Source organism: Struthio camelus, chromosome 3 (genome assembly GCF_040807025.1).
Source record: "Struthio camelus isolate bStrCam1 chromosome 3, bStrCam1.hap1, whole genome shotgun sequence".
NCBI lineage: Eukaryota > Metazoa > Chordata > Aves > Struthioniformes > Struthionidae > Struthio > Struthio camelus.
The window spans coordinates 109,433,903-109,450,966 of record NC_090944.1 but is presented as its reverse complement, the minus strand read 5'-3'; the positions used below and the strand labels follow the sequence as shown (position 1 = coordinate 109,450,966).

The 17,064-nt window shown below is 38.4% G+C and overlaps 1 long non-coding RNA gene across 1 annotated transcript in view; it reads right to left on the bottom strand.

Annotated features, from left to right (window-relative positions):
- Window positions 1-15,498, bottom strand: part of LOC138066834 (uncharacterized) — a 59,507-nt gene extending 44,009 nt beyond the window's left edge. Inside the window, exons 1-7 of the long non-coding RNA XR_011140379.1 lie at window positions 12,916-15,498; window positions 11,722-11,820; window positions 10,861-10,901; window positions 9,963-10,241; window positions 7,188-9,031; window positions 3,463-3,595; window positions 3,257-3,351 (exon numbers count right to left, since the gene is read on the bottom strand). This is a non-coding gene — a long non-coding RNA (uncharacterized lncRNA). The remainder of the gene's footprint in view (window positions 1-3,256; window positions 3,352-3,462; window positions 3,596-7,187; window positions 9,032-9,962; window positions 10,242-10,860; window positions 10,902-11,721; window positions 11,821-12,915) is intronic.
- Between the last annotated feature and the right edge of the window lie 1,566 nt (window positions 15,499-17,064).

Sequence of the window (17,064 nt, the reverse complement as noted above, 5' to 3'; positions counted from 1 at the left end):
GATTAGCAGATACAGATCTTTATGCAAATATTTTGCTCCCATTTCACCTAAAAAATATCCTAATGTTTACTTTCACTCTCCTGAAATTTTATTCATTATTTGTGCTAAAATGCATATCAAAATTAATAAAATCCAAGCATAATAGGTCTATCTTCCTTTCAGTTTTACTAAAAGATGCATGTTTTTCATTACAGACATGTCAAGAAAGTATGAAAGCAGTATTACAGTACAAGAATATCCCAGCACAGTTTTTGCATAATGGGCTTTCATTATTTAAATAGCCAGTTACTGCACAGAGTCCAGTTTCTGAATTGTAGGGTGATCTTGCAAGCAGCTCAGCACAGAGATTGCTGAGGGTGCTCTGTATGTTTCCGCAGGTACTCAGCACTTTCTAGAATTGGGCTTTTTAACTTTTAACCTCAAAAAAATGGAAATAAGGGAGGGGAAGAAAGCTTTATTCATGGACAGATTTGAGCTGTGGGCTTCATCCCAACATCTCATTACAGGGATCACTCTAGCTTCCTTAACAAATTTGGAGCAGCTTTCATTATATCACAGCCCCTTTGATGGAAGACATTTATTATGCTGATTAATGTGTAATTATGTTTGATGTAAAGAACCATTCTCTTCTCCAGCAACTCTGGAAGTACGAAGCAGCGTATGAATGTGTCATAGAACATGTTTCGTTGAATTATACTGAAGAACCAGATATATTTAAATCAAAACATGTGTGTCTGATTATATTTGGTTTCATACTGTAAAAGTGAGAATATTTATTAATATTAGTATCAGAACAACCAAATCGTTCAAATACTTATCTTTCAACTTGAATTGAATACTTTAAGAAAGACATTACTGAAGATAACTTTTTTGTGGTTTAGTGTTTGCAGACTACTTTCTGATTTTCATATGCCTCACAACAGTATCTCAGCTAAAACTTCTTTGGGTTTAACATCAGTGGGTTTTAAAAAAAAAAAAGAAAAACACTGGATTAGAAATTTAATGGCATTTTTAACAAAAATGGGTTGTGGATCATTCCAGAAATAATGATAAATATATGGAATAAATCAATTAACATAGATGGCAGGATTCACCTATATGCTGGTAAAAACAATTCTGCAAACAATTCTTACAAAATAGCACATTCCTGTCCATAGCTATATATAACAAATCATTTCAGCTATTTTCACACTTCCTTATACAATGTATGGAAGCTATGGGCAGCTTAGCTGAATTAATTTGTATGTGTTAGAAAAAGTTCAATATGAACTCCTTGCTGCTAGCAGAAGAGCCAAACTCTGGTCTCAGCTGGACAATTATGGCACTCTTTTAAGCCTGTGGGAATTTTTTCAGGGAAACTGGTAAATTTTCTCCATTTTCTCCAGGGAAACTGAGAGCAGAATTTGGCCCTCTGCAGACTTAGTCTGCATCAGCTAGAGATCACCTAGGGTCCTCACTGCTTTCTGATACTGAAAGCCTTCTTCCCTCTGTATAGCCTCAGCTCCTTTCAGACTTGGACTATGTGGCTCTCAGAGACTGTGGTAGTCAAAAACTTTTCAATTCAAGTTGATGTCAACGGACAACCCTCAGTCTCTTATTCTCAAAAAGTGTCTCATTAATGCTGCATTTCTTTCAGCCCTCACCTTCAGTTCCCTTGGCTTATCTCCAAATGCATTTAATTTCCTTCCTATCCACTCCAGAGTCACTGTTTTTCCTTCCCTCAAAACTCATGACTTCTCCTATCCAAGATTTTCAACCAGAGTTTTCTGCTGTGCCACTCCGTTCAGATTTTTCAGGTTTCCGATAACTTTCCTTTCTATACTTCCCACGATTTATTTTACAAGAGCTCCCCACAAATCTTTCCCTATCTATCTGGTTGGTCTCTTTTGGGTTCTCCCTATCCTTCTCAAGTTCGGATGTCTTTCAGCTACTGCTGATTGTTACTACCTTCCCCTCTTTTTGGCTCTGATCCCAAATTTGTCCTCATTCTCAGGCAAAATCCTTCTAGAATTATGATTTGCATAAATTTTCATTAGGCCCACACTTAAACTGGGACTTTCCCCTGTATCACAGCTACCAGCTGAACCACTAATACAGATGAGCAATGTTGGCATTTGTGCGGATAGAGTTTATTTACTGCTTATGAGACAATGGACTTCAGAATTGCAGATGACATCTCCCCCCATCCTCCTCTTGCCATTGCTTCATTCAATTTATTTTACTTATTTCTTCAGACGCATTATCAGCATAAAGGTGTCCCGAGTTGAAGGCACCATTAACTACAGGAAGCTTAAATTTAGGGTCACTTTTTCAGAATAAGAGAAATCTTTTGGAACAAGCTCCTTATGCCATTCTTATTACAAGAAATTACAACGAACAAAGTTCAGCATGGAAATGAAAGGCAAGAAAACCCAAATGGATGATCATTTGTTAAAACTGACAGCTTTTAAGAAGAACATTTTTACAAGTAACAGAAAAAAGCAATGAAAAGGTTGCTTACCAGGCTTTATTGAAATGCCTCTAGGGAAAATCCATTAGAAATACATTTGCAATCAGTCCAGTATCAAATTTCTATTGTAAATATGGCAATTAAGAAGGTCATATTACCTGAGGTTGTATAAGACTGAGATGAGCAGTTAAAAAGGAATTTATGTTGATTGAGACACTCATATACAATTTATGCCTTTTATTCTCTATGAAAAACAGTCACACATTTTTTCTTATATACTAAATGACATGATATTCTCAATAACGGGCTACTGAAATAATGACCCACTGTTGGTTTGCTTGCCTCTATGCATATGCTTTGGAAGTGTATTTGAATCTGATGCACTGATTAACTGAGAGCTGAATGCACGCCAATAAAAGAATTGCTGTAAATTGTTGCATGAGTGTAAATTACACCCACGCTAGTGGTGTGGCAGGGAAAAATATGTAACCTGAGATTATGAAGTGTCCTGCTGTGATGTAAATGGAGTGGAAAGGCACATAGTCCAGAGAGGGCTGTAAATAGAGAGTTTAAAGCCAAAAAAACACCCTAGTAACGCGCGTGGATAGAAGAGAGAGTGAAGCAAGTGAGATAAGTAAATGTAGTTATATAGCTCCTACTACTCAGATACCGTAGTTTCATAATAAAGAGTGTCCAGGAGTAATCCTAGGGCCCAGGCTCTTCACCCCTACTGCTATGCTTCATAACTACAGCCGGCCCTGTCAGCTGTATATCGACCTGGGGAACTGTATGCATCTATGAACTCACCTGGATTTAAATGACCTTCCCTGCACACCAAGAAGAAAGTTTTCTGAACGAGGATCAGTTCACCACAACCTCACACTTTTAGCCACTGAGGTAACCTGTTGGTAACATACAACAGCTCTTGCAACCAATAACTGCAACCAATGCGTATGCATGTGTGAACTCATGTAATATATAGGGCTGCAGAAACTACGCCCTTCTGTACATACACTGGTGAGGAGAGCCAGCATCTTGCACTGAGGAAGCCTGTTCTGTGGTATAGCCCCAGGAGAGCAGCATGGCTGTCGTTCAGCAGTCACATTCTGCACCTTGTCTTAGCAGGATGTGGGAGAGCATCAGCAGCTAAGGGAAAAAAAGACAATGTTGGAGACATGAAGAGTAAAAATGTCCTTAACCTCAAAGGCCTAAAAGAGATGGCACCAGGAAAACAGATAAGCAACAGAAAAATTACAGAGGAAGAAAAAAGACACCTGTTGGAAGCTTTCAGGGAGCAAACAACGGTCACCACCAGAGAATGGCCTCCAAGGACAACATGCGGGCCCTGAGGAGGGCACTGAAACTCCCACCCAATGCATGCCAAACTGCAAAGTCATTCAAGGCCACCAAAGTCAACAATTTTGGTTTTATGCCTGGAGATGACTCTTAATGTCACTAAGCGAGAAGCACAGACATGGCTCCTTTGGGCCTTTTAAGTGTTCACCTGTTCCTCATCACAGTTTTTTCCAAGTATTTCATTATAATCACTAAAGTTTATCTTATCATAATATCCCTTTGAGGCAAAGTAGTACTATTATTTCCATCCTGCAGGAAGGGAGGTGTGGGAAGTCTCACTGCAAGATGGCTACATGCCAGAGGGCAATAAGAAGCACGCGAAATTCGTGTCTGAGGAAGCGCTTGAAGAAGCGGATGTGAAACGAGGGTCAAATACTAAATCAGCACAAACGAAGCTGTAAATAACTGACTGCGGTTAAGAAGGACTCACGTACGTTAACACGAGGTTAACTGTTTTGCAAGATAAGCACTAAATTGTACCAAACCTATAAGGAACTTGGCTGTTACAATATGCATGAACTAATTAACTCTGTTATATAAGTCATAAGAATGCGCAAATAAACTGAGGCTTGTTGATCATCATAGGATGTGCTTGTCTCCCGTTGTCTCCGACAGGGAGGCACAGAGGGTCAACTTTACTTGCCCATATAACCTAGGACACCTGAAACGGGTCAAGAAAGTGAGATCAGGTTCTTATTTACCACCCTCAAATCCTACTCTATCCTTTCTTCTTTCTCCCATTTCTGTTGAGCAGGCACTGATGTGAAAAGTATGCAGGACACAATGCTGATTCAGCAGAAGGACTCTGACCATGTAGACATCCTTCCTTAACAAAAGGTTTTACCACAGAGGTGCCGGCTGATCAGTATTGTAGCCCAAAGCACAGAATGAGTTTCACTATTAGCCAACACTTATGTATATGAGAGTAAACCTAGACAGCCACAGATGAATCCAGTTTTGCTTCCATTTAAATTAATGTCTATTTGAGACTCCTTTAAGTAGAGCTTTTTAGATGTCTCAAGAGCCATGATTCATTCTGGAGAGAAGACAACTTCAGCCAAAAAAAGCATTCAGTTAGCAGCAAATCATTAGGAAAAAAAGATATAGATAATAAATTAAGAAATAATCAATATTCATTGATACTAACTTAAAGTTATAAAATGAAAACATTAATAAGAGAAAAAAAAGACTTCAGGAAAGATATAGGGTTGATGGACTTCAGGGAAAAAAAAGAAGAGAAGAGAAAGCCTTTTTGTGTTTGGAAACAAAAAATTAGTCTCAGCATGTCCTCGTCCTTTGTGTAAAGGAAAAAGTAGATGTGTTGATAATATTAAAGATGAAACAGAAGTATTTGTTAGCATTTCTGTTCTAATACTTCAAAAGAAGGATGATATACACACAAGGATGATAAAATACTGCTCAGGTCAGCAGTAAGCCGCCAAGCATGGATTTAACAGGTAGGTGGTGGATTTGGCCCCATAATAGCAAATACCAAAGTTAAACAATATCAGCCAGAAAAAAATATTTTAAAATCTGCTGTCCTAGATAAACTGCACCTTTTAAAGCCATAAAAGTGTTGGCTGATGGAAACTCGGGACCAGATTTTGCAACAGCAGGAAAGTTTCAGAAGGTTAGAAAGATTAATATCATTCTAATATTCAAAGAGCAGGACACCAGTCCTAGGAAAAATAGTGGTAAAAATAACATAGAAGTAAGTTTTAAGGGGGATTAAAGAAAAATGCACTTAATTCCAGACAGCACATATTTATTTATTTAAAATTAAATAAATAAGTAAGTAAATAAATAAATAAAGCCTGTACAGGAAGTCTGTTTCCATTCTTTATTAACATTAGAAATGTGGCTGATAAAAATTCTAGTGAAGAAATAACACCTATAAACTTTTGCAAAGCATTCAATTCAGCACCACAAATATCCTAATTAACACTATGCATTATCAGTAGGCTACATGGTAAATGGATATGAACAGGAAAACTGACAGATTTCAAAAGAAGGTGTTGATGAGAACCTGCTATTGACTGGTTCAAAAGGGATCAGTTGAACTAGTCAACATGGATGATATTCAGATTTTCATAAATAAGCCAGTAGTAAACATAAATTTTCTGCTGCTATAATGTGTGGGTAAAGGAAAATAGATGCTGTAAAAAATAACGAGGACAACAAGATAGTCATACCAAATGGTCTGGATCATTTGATACCTGCAGAAATCTTCACATTCAGGAGAAAGGAATCTGTATCAAACCCACTAAAAGTCTGACAGACCCTGGAAAGCAACAACTGAAGACTGGAGTAAGAAGGAAAGGAAATCACTGAAAGATTTGAGGGAATTTTCTTACTCTCAGATTGAAAATGGCATTTTTTGGCCTTATCTTTAAAATCTTCACATTTGATTTTATTTAAAATATTCTTTTTCTCCTTTTTTCTTCTCTTTTAGCCAATCTTTTTTTCCAATATGCTACATATAAACAGGCTTTCTACAATTTTTTTCTGCTTCCAGGTGTTTTCCTCAAAAAATAGCAGTGTGCAAAAGGTCTCTGAGGATTACAAATTAATAATAATTAATACAATTAATAATAAAATAAATTTTATTTGGATACTTTTTAACCATCTTTGTTCTCATTTTCCATGCAAAACTTCTGTTTTAGTTGTAATGGAAATTTCCCCTAGCATTAAGACTTCAAGGAACAGCACTCCACTCTTCTGTTTGATCCATGATGTTGCATTACATGTGTGATCTTATAGCGTTCTGTAGATCTAGCCTTACGGTCTTGAGGGGAAATACAATTTTATGGCTGGCTCTTCACATTTCTGTAAGGAAAATGTGTGACAACTTCCAGTTGTCATATCCCTTTTTATTCTTCTGTGCATCCACACAAATGCCCCTCCCAATGACAAGATCACGTGCAGCTTTAGAAAATCAAGAAATTCTGGAAATTAACAAGTCTCATAAGACTGTAACAAAAGTGCCTCAGTCCTTAGACTTTCATCTCCAACAGTGTTTTCATTTTGCTGAAAACAACAAAAATCACAACTTTATTGTTTCCTCAGCAATAGATTCTGTTGGCATCCAGCATGTCTGTCACCCCAGTGGCTTTAGAATAACACCAGTATCTGTATTGATCCACGTAACCTCTTACCTTCCCATATTTATGCCCATATGTTTAGAAGCTAAGGTTTCTTTCAAACTCATTAGGCCTTTTCCTTATAGGATACAGGCAACCAGTGCACGAGATGGGAGTAACATCTTAATTAGCAGTGTCACTGACACATTTTCTGCAAAAAAATCTTCCACTGAACCAGAAATTTGCCATATGCTTCTTTATATTGATTTGCACCTGTTGTTACTTCTGTGCCAAAAAAATACCTGAACAGAGCATGAAGCAGAAACATAGGTTTTACGGTGCAATCAGATTCCTAAACCGCATATCAGAGCGACGCTCCCAGCAGCCAAGCACCTGGGGACAGATTCCAGCAGCCACTCGGAAACCCAAGGCAATCTCTTGCAGCATGAAAAGATGAAACCTGAACAATGTTGTTTCAGCACCAGTGAATACCCTGAGTAAGAAAACATGAGACTGGTCAGACAAGTGTCTCCACAGAGAACAAGTCTATCTGGAAACTACCATTAACCAGTGAATGCTACAGAAGAATAACAAATCAGCCCCAAAACAAAAAACTCAGTGGCTTCAGGCTCAGCAGAGTACCAATCAGTAATGATCTGCCTTCTGCGTAAAGACTTCCCAGAGAAGATGGCATTAGAACAAGTAACAAAAAGTCACAAGCTGCAAGAAACAGAGGTAGATGTTCGCAATTGATAGGTTTCTGTTTTAGCTGCTGTCCTGAGACATAAACACTCACTGAGAGGACAGGAGCTTAACAGAGATCTTCACCATCCCACATCTGACTTCCAGCTGCCAAGCACGAGGTGAATACAGAGCTCTCGTGACACAAAACAACCCATGCCAACCAGGTGGTATTGCCCTCTGCATCTTCTTTCTCACATTGAGGTGCCTGGATGCTTTGGGTCAGGTCCTCAAGTCCTGATCCTACTACCGTCTCCCCAGCCTTCCTTCCTCAGGATGCTGAGGAGAGTGTCTGCCTAGTCCCCTTCTGGATGTGTCAGCCTAAAGTGACACCACTACTGACTGGGACCACAGTGAATATGAAAAGTAGGCATGCTGGGCATCTCTTTTTAACAAAGAGGTGTCAATATGTGGGTTTCAAATCACTGTGAAGTTTTTGTTTTGCCATGTCTGACTCTCTGTACAGTCTGTAAGCCTCTGGTGACTCTGGCATTTGCTTCTAACAGTTCATGCAGTCTTATTTTCAGTTTTATGTCAGTGGAAACAACTCCATGCTTCACTGGCTCCACACTGCATTTCTGCAGTGCTAAATATATACCAGGAGCTAGCTCTGCACTAGATGCTTTATTATTTTGGCACCTACCTGTACCAGCCCGTTGATTGGGTATAATGTGGAGTGGTGGTTACACCTCTGTACACACACTTACGTGCGGACTAAACCAGGACCCAGTCAGATCATACTGTACCTACCACATCCAGTGAAAATATGATCAATGCATACAGTCTTCTGTTGAGATGCATCTTCTAGTAAAGCCATCACAGAAAAACAAGAATTATATGCTAGAACACATACACAGTTTTTTCTAGCCAAGGCAAACAAACCCACCTACCTTGCTCCAGGGGCCAATTTTTCCTGTACCATTAACATAGGCCACTTCACTCAACTTGGCTTATATTTCTGGCGTATGAGACAGGCCTCAACAGCTTCTTCAATGTGACTATTATTTGAGGCCAGTATAAGGCATTTCTGGCCTTTCTCTGAGGTTGTTCAATCCCTAAATGACCTTCATGCATCTTTTCTTAAACATTTTCCTGTAACACCTAAAGAATCGCCATCTTGCTGCCTTTAGGCAAAATTTCATCAAGTACTAAGAGCTCCCCCCTCAGCTTTTAGGACGGTCTCCTAATATGCTACTTGGCCCATTTTGAGCTAAAACATTGGATTTCTTTCTGCAAAGTGTCTTCCTCAGCAGTTGCAACAGCAGTCCTCGTTTCACCTGAAGTTAACTGGTCATGCCAGATATTTGCTTGTATACACGTGCGCTGTGTTTATCTAGCACAGATGCTCTGCAAAATCGAAACTCTTCTTGATTTGATATTCAGTGTGCAAATTATACACAGGTAGCTGAAAAGCATCTCCGTGAAGGAAAGAAGTGATAGAAAATTGTGTGACTAAATATTATCTACATAAGCTCTTTGACTTTCATTTTTCCAATAATTCATACACACCTAGTCTCCAATTATGACCACAATATTTAAAAGGTACAACCAATATTTAAAAGGTGCAACCTCTACACCACCGCTACGGTGGAGGCATTCACAGTTAACTTAGTTACATTCTTACTGTATTATCCTTCTTATCTTAAACACCTAGGTCAGATTATCATCAAGTAGACCTTAATGATCTCTCTTATAAAGAAAAAAGAGTTTTCACTTGTCTCAGTATCTCAATGCCTGGTACAGTCCAGAGGGTGTATGAGGAAATCACAGACGTAGGGAATATATTTCCCCACCACTGCAGTGACAGCACCTTCACCACAAAACAAAAGCCTGAACACTCTTTCAACATCTAATATGTTCCCCCGCCTCCCTTTTGATAAGTTAGAATTTGTTGAGTTGTTATTTACCCCTAGATTTTATTTCCTGAACAAAACTGCCATACTAGGGTAAGTTTCCTCTTAACTAAAATTTCAGTAACTTTCTTCTGGTGTTACTCTCATATTTTTTTGGCATGTAATGCATCTTGGCTTATGCCCTGAATTCAACAAAAAATTCGAAATTATCTCATCTGCTTTCAGGAGAAAGTCTCCTTTTGCAGCCATACTGTCCTATGAAGGACTCCGTAGGAAGAACCATACTCTTATGAAAAACTCTTCTGTCCTGTAAGCATTTTGTCGTAAACCACTTGCCGTGCTCTGCTTGTGCTGATATCCATTGCTGGTCCTGCCTTTGGAACCTGTGAGTCTCTTTACCTCAAGTGTCCTCTTTTATAATCCTGTAGATTTTCTACTACTCCCACATTTACTTATTTATTTGTTTGTTTTTACCAAGGATACAGGAAGAAATCAGAAGAAAAACAGACATTAAGGTTGGACAGACTCTTCATTTGATTGCATCCATCACTCAGTTTAAAATGTAGCCTTAACTTCCCGAAATTGCAAATACAACTCTTAACCTTAGATCAGTTACACTGATTTTTCACTTTCTTTTTCATAATCTCCACTTAAAATACATCATTCATATGCTAGGAGGAGGCGTTCTCTGGAACGTAGCACTTCCCAAATGTATGTTATACAGAGTAATCGTTAGCCTTTGCTGCCCAAGTTAAGTTAAACCTATGAAAAACACAAGAAGAAGGAATGTCAGAAATAAGGCCATCCTTTAATTGTTTTTCCTTACTGGGGCACTTGCTTCCTAAAGCTATACTGAAGTGCTGTTTAAGCTGTCTTCAGCTGTCCTCCACATTTCTGGAGAGTTTCAACTCTGACAGGTTTTAACGGCTCCATTCTTTCACTCAGGTATTTTGTTAGCTCATTTCACATCTGGAATAAGTTCAGGTAACCACTCAGAGCCGTGGAGCATGACTGAACCCTTTGGCCAGTATCTGAGGTTTGACAAACCAATAGGCTGCAAAGTCAGCTCCTGCACAGAGCAGCAACGGGCTCCAAGCAGCTCACCCCAGAGATGGCAGAGCACAGCTCCCAGCATATTGCACTCAGCTCTAGCATCAGCATTACAGATCATCTTCCTTAAGTGGGCTGAGACTGAGCTTCCCCATTTACTTCTGTGTGGATTTGAAGGGGCTAATAGCACTGAGCATATCTTTAGTTCATGATAAAGTGTCAGAAATGCACTAGTAAATAAAATTAGGATGATATTGTGTACTTCTGAAAATCCCACCTCAAAAGATGAAGTGTTACATGCCCTCCTTGCCCAGCCAATGGGTTGTCGTACCTGTTCTACTGATCCAGGATTTCCAGGGTCATTCTTGTGATCTGGGAGGCCAACGAGACAGCGTTTTACTTAAAAATTGGTTTTATTTTAAAAGTTTATTTTAAATGCACCTTGCAAATTAATTCTAAGTTGACCTCTAATTCAAACTAATGATCAGTACTAGTATTTACATGAACCAGATATAGGACAGTTAATAAATCTAAGGGTGTTTTTTAATTATTTGCTCACTGGGACATACACATAAACTACAAAACACACTAGACTATTAACTAACATCTTTTGCCCTTATGGTTCTGAAACCAAATTGCTCCTCCCTTGTCTATTCACTGTTTTTGTCTTTTCTGAATCTATTCAAACTTTATCCAATAAGTGTCAGCAACTGATAGTCATACTGAATAAATGCAGAATTAGTAAAACCTCTAATTCCAAAGTGTTTAGCTTTGGAGCACAAGAAGTTAAACACTTTCTTGCAACACATTGTAAACATGTCAATGTGTTTAACATTTTAAATGTGTTCTGTTCCCTTGTGCATGTGTTTAGAGAAGAAACAGGTTATGATATTTAACTAGTGAATGGATATATGTTCTCATACTTACTAACACTTTTTAAACACTTGTGGATGCTTAAAATTATGATGTGTTTAAGATTTGAACACGTTTGGTTTTCTACACTCCTAATCCAATGAATGTCTGATACACTTATTTAGAACAGCAAGGTTTTATCAGGTCAGCAAGGCATAAATTTTGTAAATAGTTGCGCTTGATTTTTCTAATTATTGCTTCATGCTACCCAAAATTACAAATGTAATCAGATAAGATTTTAATACAGGGAATGAAATCATTGTGCTAAGCAAAAGCTTACCTCATTTGTGAGGGGCAGAAACAGCTACAATTTTTAAAACCTGCTTCCTTTCTCAAAGACAAGATTCTTCACTACATGGGAAACACAGGAAGTTTGAAACTATAATGAAAAAAGCAAAAGAACATCTGCAAACATTTTCAAAGGGGTGTTTTTATTATTGGCTCTGTAGTTGGATAAAAGCATAAATTATCTGGAAATAAACTGGCTATAGTACCCATGTACGTGAGTGTGGGGTTACTGAGCGAGGAAATGGCAGAGTCCCATGCATCTTATAGGCTGCTGCTTTACCTGCACTCTGTTTACTAATCTAGCTGTACTTAGGCTATTTCTAACACTCCAAACAGCCAAGCAGCTGCTAACATCTGTCATTAAAAAAAATACAAATGCCAGCAATAAAATTTTATCTTTCATTCCTTCAAATTAGCCTAACCTGAAGCCAAGCACTGGCAATGCTCAGTGCTTACACCCATGGTATGCTATTTCAGGATTTGCAAATGATAAAAATTGATTCTTTTTTAGCGGGATATTTCCAATTTCCCCATAAATATCAATTGTAGCAGCTGTCAACCATTTCCACAACACAACCCATGTTATAACAAAAGAACAGTTCTATGTCTCCACTCTCGTCTGCTCCCCCATCTCCCACTGTTGAACCTGTCCACAGAAAAAAGGTGGCTAGTCAAGATTCCCTGAAACATCTTCATAAATCAGAGAAATAGCATTAAATCTTTCCAGGATTAGGCACAGATATCTCACTGTCTAGCATGTGGAAAGGGAAAATTAAGTTCTGCAGGGTGTCTAATGAATCTAACTTAAGCTTTTTTCTTCTTCAAGAATCAGCTAATGTGGATGCAGGAGGCCATGAGTTATTTCTAATTTTATTGGTGAGCCAGCCATCCTAAGCTCCTTTACAAGCTTTGCATTTGTCTTACAGTAGTGCCATTCAGCTCAGAAATCACTGTATGGCTGTGCTGCAGGCGGTATGGGCGCTAGAAAGAGCTTCCATCCACCAACAGGTTAAAGCACAGACAGAGAGAACCAGTTTTTCCAAGTTCCCAGAAGACGCCAGGGGAAGCAGGACTCACCCCTCTGCTGCCTTTGAGTACCTCGCCATGCCCACCGTTCCACAGAATCGCACTGCAGAAAGGGGACAATCAAGTGGCACGGAAACGTAAAAGAAAACCGAGTACTCACATAAGCCTTACGTCAGTCTGTAAGATACAACACTTCAAAGATGTCAGCAGGAGTTTTCTCTCATCCTTCTTGAGTGACTGTCCAGTCTTGGCACAGAAGGACCCTCTGCAGTTCAGCTGGTTTTCTGCCCTGCAGAGGGTATCATGAACTGTGGCAAGACCTTGTTATCTTTACCGCTGGGCATCATAGTAGCCCAGAGCTTTCATATTTGTCAACATCGTGAATCATCTGGAATGCTTCTCACAATTTGTTTTTAATGACAAGGAAACGAGGATGATGGGATTCAGTCATACAGTAAGTACCAGTTCACTGTGGAATTGTATTCAAAGGCACATTCTGAAACTTTTCAGCCTGCGCTGAAGTAATAGCAATGTAAAAGCTTAACACTGGAGCCATTTAAACATTGAATGCCAGCTGCATTTTTATTGGCCGTCTGTGACTTCAAAGGCTTTTCCTCCTCTAATGCCTAGACAGGTAGGCTGCCCCGAAATCTCTCTGCCATGCTGACTTACTGATTTTTAACTGATTTTATCTGCAGGCTTGTCAGTTTTCATACATGCCTTAAAATGAACATTAAACACACTGGAGCTGAAATGAATTTCAGCACATTATAGTCCAGCTACAGCACTGACACATAATCAGGCAGGGAAAGGTTCATCTAAAAATACAAAGTAAAGATGTTCTTTGTACTCATGTAAGCCTTCACTGCTTATACTTCATTTCCAAGGCTTTAAGATAAGTACTTCAGAAAAGCAGATACTCTGCTGCTGTGCCAAGTTTTTATTTGCAAAAACAGCGAACAATGAGGAAATTCAGTTTGATGCTTAATGTATTTTTCAGTTTCAACAACCTAGTCTTTACTACTTCATTTTATAAGAGTATCTAAAGTCCTCACCCCAGATCAGGAACCCGTTTGACTAGCTGCTTTGACATAATAAGAGACAGGCCTTACTACAGGCAGCTTGCAGTCTTAAGGGGCAGAATTACATGCCAGTGTAATGTTCCAGATACCATCTGCCGATAAGGGTACATCCACAGCACTATAAAGAAATTTCTGGGCCTAACATCAAATAGCAATATTTGCCTCATTATATCCAAATGGCAGGTTTATTTAATGTAGACACATTGGGCTGTTTTCCCTCTGCTTCCATAATTTGCTTTAGTGCTGCTTATTTGGGAATCTCTAAATCCCTTTGCATTGCATTGTATGAACAAATTAGAAGCCTCCAAAATGTTGCAAACACTTAGTCAGAGTTGACTCTATAAGATTCTAATCTTGAAGTTTTATTACCACTGAAATCAATTTTATAATAAAAATGTTGTTGGTTGTGCAGATAAAGGCACAATAAAAAGACAAAAGTCACGTATATTTCTGAATGCCCACTTAAAAATGTTGCGAGTTCCTCTCATATGGTAACCAACTCATAGGCTTATTTCACAGCTGCTTGCAGCAGAATATTAGATTTTGTTCTCAACTAGAATATTGGAATTCAGTGGAATGTCTGGAATAACTGTTATTCTACTGAATACCTGACACCAGAATCAAGACAGGGCAAATTTAAACATTGCTATGCTCTGGTATCTTGGCTTTTGATATACACAGACCTCTTGAAAGATGAATTCTTCAGATGAATTTCAAGACATACCTACTATTGTTTGACTTCCGGTAGTATAGCAGGTATCTCAGGGTTTCCTCCTCAGCTATTTGGAATAATATGTTCAGGATGACTGACAGATCTCCCATCTTCAGCAGTACTCTTAGACCCTAATATTTCTTCCTAAATGTATGAAGAATCTTACTATGGAGCGTCTGTTCAAAAAATGGGAAGATCAGGATTCCCAGTCCTGGGTATGGAGGTCTTTTTTCAGCAAGGCACGTGCCAAAGTAATAACATAAAAACTAATTTTCAGGTGGGAAAGGGAAGAGGAAAGCGGGGCTCTAACACATTTGGGGCAAATCTCTTTTTTACTGTCTGCTTGTCATCACATGAGTTTTATGCTAGAAACAGAAACAAACACCCTGTCAAAATACTTCAGGCATCTGTTATTTAAGCAGGTCTCATGGACAGGTGAAATAGCAGACAGAATCAAAGAGGGGGAAAAACAGTGATGCAAATTTATTAACAATATAAAAAATTTTAAAAATTCTAGGCAGGTCAATAGGAATGTACTTTCAAGTTAAGTTCACACTGAAAAATCCACAGACTTGGAGGTAAAGCTATGCTGAAAATCAGTAAGTCAGCAAAGGCAGGTTTCAGGGCAGCCTGTGGTACCTGTGTGAGCTTTAGAGCAGGAAAACCTTTGAAGTTGCAGACGGCCAATAAAAATGCAGCTGGCATTCAAGGCTTAAACATACCAGCGTAGTTTTTATATTAGCAATGTTTAAGGCCAAAGTTGACCAACCTGAGAATATTTGGTCAGCAAACAATTAGTAATGTGGCTGGAAGCCCTTTAAGTACATACAATCTAGACATAACGTTTACTGTGAAGCTGACACGTTCCTATAACATGCAATTGACCATTCTTACCAGGTCTCTGCTTATGAGTGTTTTTAAACTGTCCAATTTTAATTTTATTATGTATATATTTATGACTCAACCACAGTTTGTTTTAAACTTATAAAATATACTTTACAATTGATTAAAATAACATGGGAAATTTTCTCTCAATTTTTTTTCTGCTAGAAATGCTTATATAATGTATGATATATTTGAAATATATTTCTATTTTGAATCAGATCTTACAATATATATGATCAGATATACAGCCCTCTAAAAATGAATAACTACAGTTACTATTCAATTTGAACAGATTTCTTCAGATATATTTATTCTGAAAAGAAAGAAAGAGGTACTTCTTCAGCATCCCATTGGTAGAGTGGCCTCCTTATGAAAATGGAACTGGCCCAGTAAAATAACAATGTCTGCTATTTCTACTTTCATCTTAACATGTACAGATTTCAGGGTTTCCAACTGATCTGACAGAACACTTCCTGTTCAGGAAATAAACGTGTCAAATGATTTCTTGATTTAAAGTGATGGATCACAGTAGCTCTCTGTACTGCAGGGGTGCTATTCTCATAAAACATATGCAACCTTTATTACTAAAACGGAGGGGAATTACTCCAATATCACTTAGGGCAATTTCCTCAGCAGTCACTACATATCTCCAGTATTACAAATCCCAAAAGGCAGGGGGAGGGGTGGGAGCTGGAGGTAGCTTGAATCCTCTGCTTAGTTGGTGGGGGCAGGGAGAGAGAGGAAAAAGGAAAACCATTCTGCATGTTTGGGATTTGTGTAGTTTAATTTAAAAAAAAAGAAAGTGAACTCATTTTTGAAAAATAGAACAAAAACCCACACAAACAATTAAACTTCAATTTCTTTCCTAACTTTTGTGACATTTATTTCTAGAATCACTGTGATGCTTATAAATTTCAACACAAAGGGGCAGCAATGGTAAATGAGGGTAATGATAGGTCTGTGATCTGAAATGACTAAAGAAAAGGGGGCAAAAATCACATGATTTTTGATAACATTGGATACACCACCATATAACTTAGGGTAAAGAACTAGATCTTCTATATGTGATTGAGAACAGGAGGATGATGACTTGGAAAAGAACTAAAAGGGGAACAGACAGCATTTAGTAACAACATAACTAAGCAAGGTAATATAAGTCTTGGTCACCTAAGCAGAACAGCATTCTGTAGAAATAGAAAGAGCTTCCTTCCCATTGTGCTTCCAGTAAAGCAAAGGCTTCACTGGAATCTGCTTACCATTACAATGTCCTTGTAACTTAAAAAGATGGTGAAGAACAGGAAGTAGCTCAGAAAAGACATTCCAAATATGTCTTAACACATAATACTCAAAAAGATGGTGAAGAATGAGTATTGGCTAAAAGGAGACACTAAGAATGCCCTGCATACCCTAGAACCACAGACCTCACAGACCTCAGCTGACTTAGAGTACATGCAGAGGTCGAGGGATAGCTCAGTAATAGTCTATAAGTACTTGCAGGGCAGTAGATATATGACAGCGGAAGGCTCTTTAATTCACCAGACATAAGCATAATAAGATTGGATTCAATGTAGGAGTTAAAGTGAAGTTGTATGACCTGTGTTATACACTTCTGCAGAGCAGCTGATCATAG